Genomic DNA, 11,222 nt, shown 5'->3' with positions numbered 1-11,222 from the left:
GGATCAGCCTGTAGTGTGGTTTTCCACTTTAATTTTGAGTGTGACTCCAAATCCAGACCTCCATGGTTTGATAAATTGGATTTCCATTGATTATTTTTGTGTGATGTTGTTGTCAGCACATACAACTATGTAAAGAAAAAAGTATTTAATAAGATTATTTCATTCATTCAGGTCTAGGATGTGTTATTTTAGTGTTCCCTTTATTTTTTGAGCAGTGTATATATATATATAAACAATACATATACACATATACATAGAGTTGAAGTCGGAAGTTTACATACACCTTAGCCAAATAATTTAAACTCTGTTTATCACAATTCCTGGCATTTAATCCTAGTAAACATTCCCTGTCTTAGGTCAGTTAGGATCACCTATTTATTTTAAGAATGTGAAATGGAAGAATAATAGCAGAGAGAATTATTTATTTCAGGTTTTATTTCTTTCATCACATTCCCAGTGGGTCAGAAGTTTACATACACTCAATTAGTATTTGGTAGCATTGCCTTAAAACTGTTTAACTTGGTTCATACATTTTGGGTAGCCTTCCAAAAGCTTCCCACAATATGTTGGGTGAGTTTTGGCCCATTCCTCCTGACAGAGCTGCTTTAACTGCGTCAGGTTTGTAGGCCTGCTTACTCGCACACACTTTTTCAGTTCTGCACACATATTTTCTAGGGGATTGAGGTCAGGGCTTTGTGATGGCCACTCCAATTCCTTGACTTTGTTGTCCTTAAGCCATTTTGCCACAACTTTGGAATTATGCTTGGGGTCATTGTCCATTTGGACGACCAATTTGCGACCTAGCTTTAACTTCCTGACGGATGTCTTGAGATGTTGCTTCAATATATCCACATAATTTTCCTCCCTCATGATGTCATCTATTTTGTGAAGTGCACCAGTCCCTCCTGCAGCAAAGCACCCCCACAACATGATGCTGCCACCCCTGTGCTACACGGTTGGGATGGTGTTCTTCAGCTTGCAAGCATCCCCTTTTTCCTCCAAAAATAATGGTCATTATGTAATCTGTATAAAGGGAAAAAGGACATTCTTGAAAATGGGATGAGAGATTCCTACCAATTTATTGGAGAACCAGTTTGGATTTAAGTATAACTTTTGTATGACTGCTGCCTTTAGTGAGGTCTAATGCTTTAATATTTAATAATTTCTGCCTTCCAAATTCATATTCGTTATTGAAATAGGCCCTTTTAATTTTTTCTGGCTTGCCATTCCAAATAAAACTTAAATGTTTTTTGTTCATATAATTTAAAAAGTAGGTCACTAGGTGTAGGCAAAACCAGATAAACTGTGATATGAGTTATTCAGGGTGATTTTTCCACAATAGACAGGTATTTCCCTTTCCATGGTAGTAAGATTTTATCTAATTTTGCTAACTTTCTATAAAAATGTGTTGGAGTGAGACCATTTCTTTCTTTTTGGTTTTGTATACCAAGTATGTCCACATCCCCGTCAGACCATTTTATTGGTAAACTACATGGTAATGTTAAATTTGCATTTTTTTGTGATCATAATTTGGTTTTAATCCAGAGGTTAGCCAAAGTATCTAGATCCTCTATGAGGCTGTGGAGGTATTCTAATTGTGGTTTTAAAAGAAAACATGAATCATCAGCGTTTTAAAAGAAAACATGAATATCAGTGTTAATATTATTTTTGGGTCTAATTTTAACAGCTAACATTTTGATGACAATAATAAATAGATATGGTAAATATCTGTCATTCTGCCCCTGAACAAGACAGTTAACCCAGTGTTCCTAGGCCGTCATTAAAAATACGAATTTGTTCTTAACTGACTTGCCTAGTTAAATAAAAAGGTAACAAATACATAACTTTAACCCATTTTATGAAAGATTCCCCAAAATTGAAATATTCCAGGCATTTATATATAAACTCCAGTCGTACTTTATCAAAAGTCTTTTCAAAATCAGCTATGAAAACCAGGCCTGGTGTCCCCGATATTTCATAGTATTCTATTGTGTCCAGTACTTGTCTTATATTGTCTCCAATGTATTGTCCATGTTAAAAAACCTGTCTGATTAGGATTATTAATATCTGACAATACCTTTTTAATTCTATGCGCCAAGCATTTAGCTAGGATTTTTGCATCACAACACTGAAGTGCAATAGGCCTCCAATGTTTTAAATGGACTGGATCTTTATATATACCACTTGGGTCCTGTTTCAGTAATAATGATAACAGACCTTCTTGTTGCGTGTCCGATAATCTACCATTTATATAGGAGTGTTTAAAACATGCTAATAATTATCCTTTGTGTATATCAAAAAAAGTTTGGTATGCTATCCAGCCCTGGAAGTTTCCCAGCCTTAAAGGCTTGAATTGCATCAAGTAGTTCCTCTGTAATTTCACATGAGTCTTTCTGTACAGATGTTCATTTTACTTTATTATTAGGAAAACATTCCATACAATTATTTTTGGTTAGTGGAGATGGAGGAGACTGAAACCATTCTTAATAAATCCTCTTGAGCGTCTCATCCCGTTAGCGGGATCATTTTCCAGCGAAAAACTCCTAGCGACATTAGCATAACGAAATTCAATATATATATTTTTTCAAATATAGGACTGTCTCATATCGTTTTATAGATACACCTCTCTTGAATCGACCCTCGTCGTCCGATTTCAAGAAGGTTTTACAGGAAAAGCACAACATTAGATTATGTTAGAGGAGTACATGGTAAAAGTAGCATCATTTGAATTTTCCGACCAACCACATGCATCACAAATAACCAAAAAACAGCTAAATGCAGCACTAACCTTTTACAAACTTCATCAGATGACACACCTAGGACATCATGTTACACACAGCATGCATTCTTTTGTTCAATAAAGGTCATATTTATATATAGAAACAGCATTTTACATCGGCGTCTGACGTTGGCTAACTATTTTCCCTCAAATGCGTCCCGGGAAACAGTGCTACAATTTACTAAATTACTATTCGAAAACGATTTTTTTATTTTATATTGTCAATCTAAATTAACTTTACAGGGTAATCACACTTTGAGATAAAAGGGGATGCGATACTCAGAAAATGAGCTGGTAAACCTAGCTCGGCGCCATCTTGGAACAATCGCATATCACATCTAATCTTGTATAATATTGTCAATAATCCCTTACCTTTAGTTGTCTTCATCAGAAAGCACTTCCAGGAATCCCAGGTCCACGACAAATGTATTTTCGGTCGAAAAAGTCCATCCTTTATGTTCCATTAGCTTGCTGTTGTTAGCGCGTCTGAAGGCTGTATCCAAATGCTGATCCGGGCGCAGGACTGCGGTTTTGAAAAATAACTTTTTTCCCTCCTTTAGGTTCGTTCAAACATGTCAAACGTTGTATAACATTAATCTTCAGGGCCTGTTTCAACAAGAGAGCCAATAAGATTCGAGTGGGACGATTGTATTGTGTTTCAAAACGTTTCCAAAGGTGGGGGTAGACACGGCCGCCGACGTCACAATGCTGATGGCTCTCCTACTGTGACCAATTGCCACAGCGTCTCCTTCATTGAGTTTCGACAGTAGAAGGCTCAAAACACTTTGTAAAGACTGGGGACATCTAGTGGAAGCAATAGAAAGTGCTCAATGAACGATATCTCACGTTGTGAATAATAGGCAAAGCTGTGAAGTCGAGTCCACAATTCAGAATTCCACTTCCTGTTTCAATCGGTCTCGGGGTTTTGACTGCCATATGAGTTCTGTTATACTCACAGACACCATTTAAACAGTTTTAGAAACTTTAGGGTGTTTTCTATCCATATATAATAAGTATATGCATGTCCTAGCTTCTGAGTTTGATTAGTAGGCCGTTGAAAATGGGAACAAATTTTTTTCAAAATGCGCTGTGGCGCCCCCTATCCTAGGGTAGCGTCAAGAACTTTACTTTCTCTTTCAAAATATAATTAGGTGAATCATGTGTGACTCCATAATTTGTAACAAGTTTCAATACATTTTTGGTAACATTTCTATATTGAAGATTGAAAAAGAATTTGGTGCATTTTTCCCCACATTTCTTCCAGTTCGCTATATTTTTATAAAATATTACACTGGATCTTTCTTGAATAAGTTCCTCCATTTGTTTTTGTTTTTCCTCCATCATATTCTGTGCCTCTATGGTACAGTTTGTATTGCTATCTAACTTTACTGTTAGTCCTTCAATTTCCTTTGTTAATATGGAATCTTTTGATCTAAATTTATTTTGTTTTATAGATGAGTACTGAATTGCACGGTCTCTAAAGGAACATTTAAGTGTCTCATACGATAAGGGGATCTGCTGTACCTATGTTTTGTCTGAAAAAGTCAGTTATAAATTCTTATGTCCTAGTTATAAACAATTTATCATCTAGTAGGCTTTGATTAAATTTCCAATATCCTCGCCCACATGTAAATTCTGTAAGAGTAATATATATATGCCAATTATGTGATGATCCGACCACATTCTGTCCCCTATCAACATTTTTTAAACTGTTGGTGCCAGAGAGAATGACATAAGAAAGTAATCAAGATGACTAGCTTGATTAAGCCGCCGCCATGTATATCTCACTAGGTCGGGGTATATAAGCCCCCATATATCCACTAATTCCAATATATCCATGACATTCATGATTTCCTTAAGTGCATGAGGGTGATAGTTTGTAGTGTGATTTCCTTTACGGTCCATAGATGTATTTAAAACCATATTAAAATCTCCCACCATAATAATATAGTCTAGTGTTGCTTGTAGAGTTGATAAATTCTTATATATATTTTCAAAGAAGCTTGGATCATCATTATTTGGATCAAAATTACTGTTAATTAATACCATCACCCCTTTTGAATTTCTTTGCCCATGGGAGATATATATTTCGTCCCCCAGTGCTTTTTCCACAAAACTTAATCTAAAATGTTGAATGAGTTTCCTGTAAACAATAGATATTATATTCCTTCTCTTTTAGCCAGGTAAATACTGATCATCTTTCCTTATTACCTGCTAAGCCATTACAACTGGCTATACTTATTTCACCACTTACCATAATGAGACAACTTTCAATTGTATTTATCAAAATATATGTAAACGTACCATTAAAAAGTAACATGATGATTGAGTGTCTATATAGCTTTACCATATTTGCATTGCTACTAAGTAAATCTCCAATTGGTCCCCACTATTCCATCCGCTAAAAGCCCTCCTCATCCCGAGTTGGGTTGTCATCCCAATGCCCGGCAGACCACCCCCGACCCCCATAGTGTCACAATCGTCATAATGGATGGACCAAGGCGCAGCGTGAGTTGAGTTCCACATCTTTATTTAAAGTGAAACTTAAACAAAAACATTCAACGAAACGTGAACTACGTGGTGCAGAATGCACTCACACAAAACAATATCCCACAAACGCAGGTGGGAAAAAGGGCTACCTAAATATGATCCCCAATTCGAGGTAACGATTACCAGCTGCCTCTATTTGGGAACCATACAAACCACCAACATAGAAATACAAACGCTAGAACCCCCCCTAGTCACGCTCTGACCTATACACCATAGAGAACCCAGAGGGCTCTCTATGGTTAGGGCGTGACACATAGCCCTGAAGAGACTGGGATCCATCCTTCGAAAAGAGCACACAGTGCCACTCACAGAACAGAAGTAGATCAACCGCCAAATGCATTTCCTCACCTCGATTTTTATTATATATAGCCAGCAAAAATATATATATTTTTAAAATCCTGTTTATCTTATTTTCCATAATTAGCTATTCATATTTGTAGTAATGTAGGCAATTTCTGCAAAGGATTTTTACCTCTCACCAGTCCCGCCATTACCAAAATGATATTATTGTAAGCAATTACTATATTAGCAAACAATTATTGTGAATCATTCCATATTGTCCCAAACATATTTTACTCCCTCACAACAGTTGTGGGATACACACTCATACACACTCAACCCCTTTCCCCCACACAACCATAGGCTCACATTCTCAACAGTTGCACCATTCCAGAGCCCAACTCAAGAAAGGTCTTGATTTACGAATGCATGTACAGTTGCAGCTGTATGAAAAAGCCTGCAAAACTGCAAAAAATGGGCAGAAATGGGGAGATTTTATTAACCATTGTCACGTCCTAGATGATGGAGGTCAGATACACCCACAACATGGTCCCCGTATTGACCATGTTCCCAAGCATCTCCATGCAGTCAAATCAAATCAAATGTATTTATATAGCCCTTCGTACATCAGCTGAAATCTCAAAGTGCTGTACAGAAACCCAGCCTAAAACCCCAAACAGAAAAGCAATGCATGTGAAAGAAGCACGGTGGCTAGGAAAAACTCCCTAGGAAAAACTCCTTAGAAAGGCCAAAAACCTAGGAAGAAACCTAGAGAGGAACCAGGCTATGAGGGGTGGCCAGTCCTCTTCTGGCTGTGCCGGGTGGATATTATAACAGAACATGGTCAAGATGTCAAAATGTTCATAAATGACCAGCATGGTCAAATAATAATAATCATAGTAGTTGTCGAGGGTCCGGTGAACAGGTCAGGGTTCCATAGCCGCAGGCAGAACAGTTGAAACTGGAGCAGCAGCATGGCCAGGTGGACTGGGGACAGCAAGGAGTCATCATGCCAGGTAGTCCTGAGGCATGGTCCTAGGGCTCAGGTCCTCCGAGAGAAAGAAAGAAAGAGAGAAAGAGAGAATTAGAGAGAGCATATTTAAATTCACACAGGACACCGGATAAGACAAGAGAAATACTCCAGATGTAACAGACTGACCCTAGCCCCCCGACACATAAACTACTGCAGCATAAATACTGGAGGCTGAGACAGGAGGGATCAGAAGACACTGTGGCCCCATCCGATGATACCCCCGGACAGGGCCAAACAGGCAGGATATAACCCCACCCACTTTGCCAAAGCACAGCCCCCACACCACTAGAGGGATGTCTACAACCACCAACTTACCGTCCTAAGACAAGGCCGAGTATAGCCCACAAAGTCAGACCTTTGATTTTGTGCCACCAGGGCCACAATAATATACCCCTCTCTCTGAATGTCCGAGTGTGACTACCTCCCCATGGGTTACAGCAGCTAGTGTTGCCAGCACTGCCACTGCCTGGGTGGGAGCTCCCCACCGGCTGGGTGGGGATTTCCAGGGGCTTTCTTACTTTTGTCATATATACAGCAGAAACAGTGAATTAGTGCATGTTTTAAAAAGCAATGACCATTAATGTCAAATTTCTTCCCTTTCTAAAATAATCCACTATGTACAAAATTATGTGGACACTTTAAAATTAGTGGATTAGGCTATTTCAGCCACACCCTTTGCTGACAGGTGTTTAAAATTGAGCGTACACCCATGCAATATCCATATCCATTCTACTTTGGCAGTAGAATACCTTACTGAAGAGCTCAGTGACTTGCAATGTGGCACCGTCATAGGATGCCACCTTTCCAACAAGTCAGTTCGTCAAATGTCTGCCGTGCTAGAGTTGCCCCGGTCAACCATTTTTTAATGAGATGTTGTGTATTTGCCTGTGCTCTCTCTATATTGAGCTTGCTGCCAAAGAGATACTCATATTGAGAGCATATTGCTGAGTGAGAATGTTAATGTTACTAATTTCGTGTGAGGTTTAGATGGTTTGACTTATTCTAAAGACATGGTGGTTTTAGCACAGCTATAACTATATAATATATTATACCACGGCATTGTTGAATACCCATTTCTGATTGTCTAAAAGGGCATACTAGAGTAGGCATAACAGTTGGAAAAGATATGAGACACCTTTGAAGTAGCACGCAGCCGTCTTACCGCTCAGGATGGAGACGCGTTCTGTCTCTTCGAGATGAACATACTTTGGTGCGAAAAGTGCAAATCAATCCCAGAACAACAAAGGACCTTGTGAAGATGCTGGAGGAAACAGGTACAAAAGAATCTATATCCACAGTAAAACAAGTCCTATATCAACATAACCTGAAAGGCCGCTCAGCAAGGAAGAAGCCAGTGAACCAAACCGCCATAAAAAAAGCCAGACTACGGTTTGCAACTGCACATGGGAAAAAGATCGTACTTTTTGGAGAAATGTCCTCCGGTCTGATGAAACAAAAAACTGTTTGGCCATAATGACCATCGTTATGTTTGGAGGAAAAAGGGGGAGGCTTGCAAGCCGAAGAACACCATCCCAACCGTGAAGCAAGGGGGCAGCAGCATCATGTTGTGGGGGTGCTTTGCTGCAGGAGGGACTGGTGCACTTCACAAAATAGATGGCATCATGAACGAGGAAAATTATGTGGATACATTGAAGCAACATCTCAAGACATCAGTCAGGAAGTTAAAGCTTGGTTGCAAATGGGTCTTCCAAATGGACAATGACCCCAAGCATACTTCCAAGGTTGTGGCATAATGGCTTAACTTGTTATGGATAGGGGGCAGTATTTGCACGGCCGGATAAAAAACGTACCCGATTTAATCTGATTATTACTCCTGCCCAGAAACTAGAATATGCATATAATTATTAGCTTTGGATAGAAAACACTCCAAAGTTTCTAAAACTGTTTGATTGGTGTCTGTGAGTATAACAGAACTCATTTGGCAGGCCAAAACCTGAGAATATTCCAAACAGGAAGCGCCCTCTCTGACCATTTCATGGCCTTCTTGATCATCTCTATTCAAAACAGGGGATCTCTGCTGTAACGTGACATTTTCTAACGCTCCCATAGGCTCTCAGAAGGCGCCAGAACATTGAATGATGACTTTGCAGGCCATGGCTGCAAAACAGTAGTGCATTTGGTAAGTGGTCGATCAGAGAACAATGAGACTGGCGCGCGTGTGCACGAGAAGAGTCCATTTTAGATTTTTAGTCTTTGAACGAAAACAGGGTTTTCCCGGTCGGAATATTATCGCTTTTTTTACCAGAAAAATCACATCAAAACTGATTTTAAACAGCGTTTGACATGCTTCGAAGTACGCTAATGGAATATTTAGACATTTTCTGTCACAAAAAAAGATGCCGGGCGCATCACCCTTCTTTACCCTTCGGATAGTGTCTTGAACGCACAACAAAACGCCACTATTTGGATATAACTATGGATTATTTGGAACCAAACCAACATTTGTTATTGAAGTAGAAGTCCTGGGAGTGCATTCTGACGAAGAACAGCAAAGGTAATCCAATTTTTCTTATAGTAAATCTGAGTTTGGTGAGTACCAAACTTGGTGGGTGTCAAAATAGCTAGCCCGTGATGGTGAGCTATCTACTCAGAATATTGCAAAATGTGCTTTCACCGAAAAGTTATTTTAAAATCGGACACCGCGATTGCATAAAGGAGTTCTGTATCTATAATTCTTCAAAAAAATGTATTGTTTTTTTGTGAACGTTTATCGTGAGTAATTTAGTAAATTCACCGGAAGTGTTCGGTGGGAATGCTAGTTCTGAACGTCACATGCTAATGTGAAAAGCTGGTTTTTGATATAAATATGAACTTGATTGAACAAAACATGCATGTATTGTATAACATAATGTCCTAGGAGTGTCATCTGATGAAGATCATCAAAGGTTAGTGCTGCATTTAGCTGTGGTTTTGTTTTTTGTGACATTATATGCTAGCTTGAAAAATGGCTGTGTGATTATTTCTGGCTGGGTACTCTGCTGACATAATCTAATGTTTTGCTTTCGCTGTAAAGCCTTTTTGAAATCGGACAACGTGTTTAGATTAACGAGAGTCTTATCTTTAAAATGGTGTAAAATAGTTGATTGTTTGAGAAAAATGAATTGTGGTATTTTAGTTGGTTTTGTATTTCGCGCCGTGCGATGCCATTGGCTGTTGGCTAGGGGTTCCGCAGGCAGAACGGGGTTCCGCTAGCGGAATGTCTGTCCTCAACAGGTTAAACAGATATCTTTAGCTTAAATTGATGTTTTGTTTTTATGTGGATTTTTTTTTGTGTTACTTAGAATCGTTTGCTGGAGGAGGAATAATGGTCTGGGCTGTTTTTCATGGTTCGGGCTAGGCCCCTTAGTTCCAGTGAAGGGAAATCTTAACGCTACAGCATACAATGACATACTAGACCATACTGTGCTTCCAACTTTGTGGCAACAGTTTGGGGAAGGCCCTTTCCTGTTTCAGCTGTTATAGCAGCAAAGGGGGGACCAACTCCATATTAATGCTCATGATTTTGGAATGAGATTTTCGACGAGCAGGTGTCCAAATACTTTTGGTCATGTAGTATATTTCCAAATATAGCTATTCTCTGCAGGGACAACGGTGCATATACGTAGGCTAGTGGTAATGGCTCGAAAGTATAATTCATGATCAGCCTATATTTATCTGACAATATTAATTGTTACTCATTGTCACTTCATTCTTAAGCTCTGCACGCAATGCATAGGCATAGTTATTATCAGAGGTGGCACTACAGGTTCAAAAGTGGTGTGGCAAAATTTGTAGGTGTATTTTCTGGGGCCTGGAGTTTTTCCAGGTCAGGTAAAACTCTGGCTCCTATTAGTAGGCTTTGACAAAATATTATTATTATAGATAGCTTCCATTTTTTCTGTGCTAAGACTATATGGCTATGGTTTTTCTTGTCAGGTCATGTCATTTGTAAACACTCCTGGCGTGGTGGATCAAATCCTTTAGAACAATCACAAACCTTGTTATTATTCAAATCAAATACAATTTGATGTAATTGAGTTAATAAAGCCGCATACAAACATGGTCTCTTTTTTAGTTTCTTGAGGAAGGCAGCTCTAAAATGCAGGTGTTTCAGCGTAGCTCAGTGCTTTCTGTGGGGATGGGGCTAGCCAGCAGAAAATACAGTGTGTTGTGCCTGATTGGCTCAGTTTTCTGTCAAGATTGGCTCAGTTTTCTGTCACTCATGGGGCATTACGTCATCCCCAATTCTAATGTTAGAGCTGGAAAGTTTTAGCCCCTTGGATTCTGCCATAGAGTTATTTTAGAAGTGCCCATCCAAGAAGGCTCAAGGTCATTGGCCACAGAATGACATCAAATCACGTTATATCTACAGTAGCTTTGATTGGACTGAACATGTCAACATCATACTTTCAAAATCTTAGCAAGCAAGCTAGCAGTCGTCACCATGAATCAAGTCGACAATCAAATCATTTTCAACCCTTGTCATATGAAGAGAAATTAGACATAAAATGGCTCGGTGCTCATCGGCCATTGGACATAAACATTACAACAAGTTGGAAATCGCAAATTCAACAATGAGTG

The sequence above is a fragment of the Salmo trutta genome, chromosome 3 (assembly GCF_901001165.1).
Source record: "Salmo trutta chromosome 3, fSalTru1.1, whole genome shotgun sequence".
In the NCBI taxonomy this organism is placed as follows: domain Eukaryota; kingdom Metazoa; phylum Chordata; class Actinopteri; order Salmoniformes; family Salmonidae; genus Salmo; species Salmo trutta.
The sequence above is the reverse complement of the archived record's forward strand: the minus strand, read 5'-3'. Positions refer to the sequence as shown.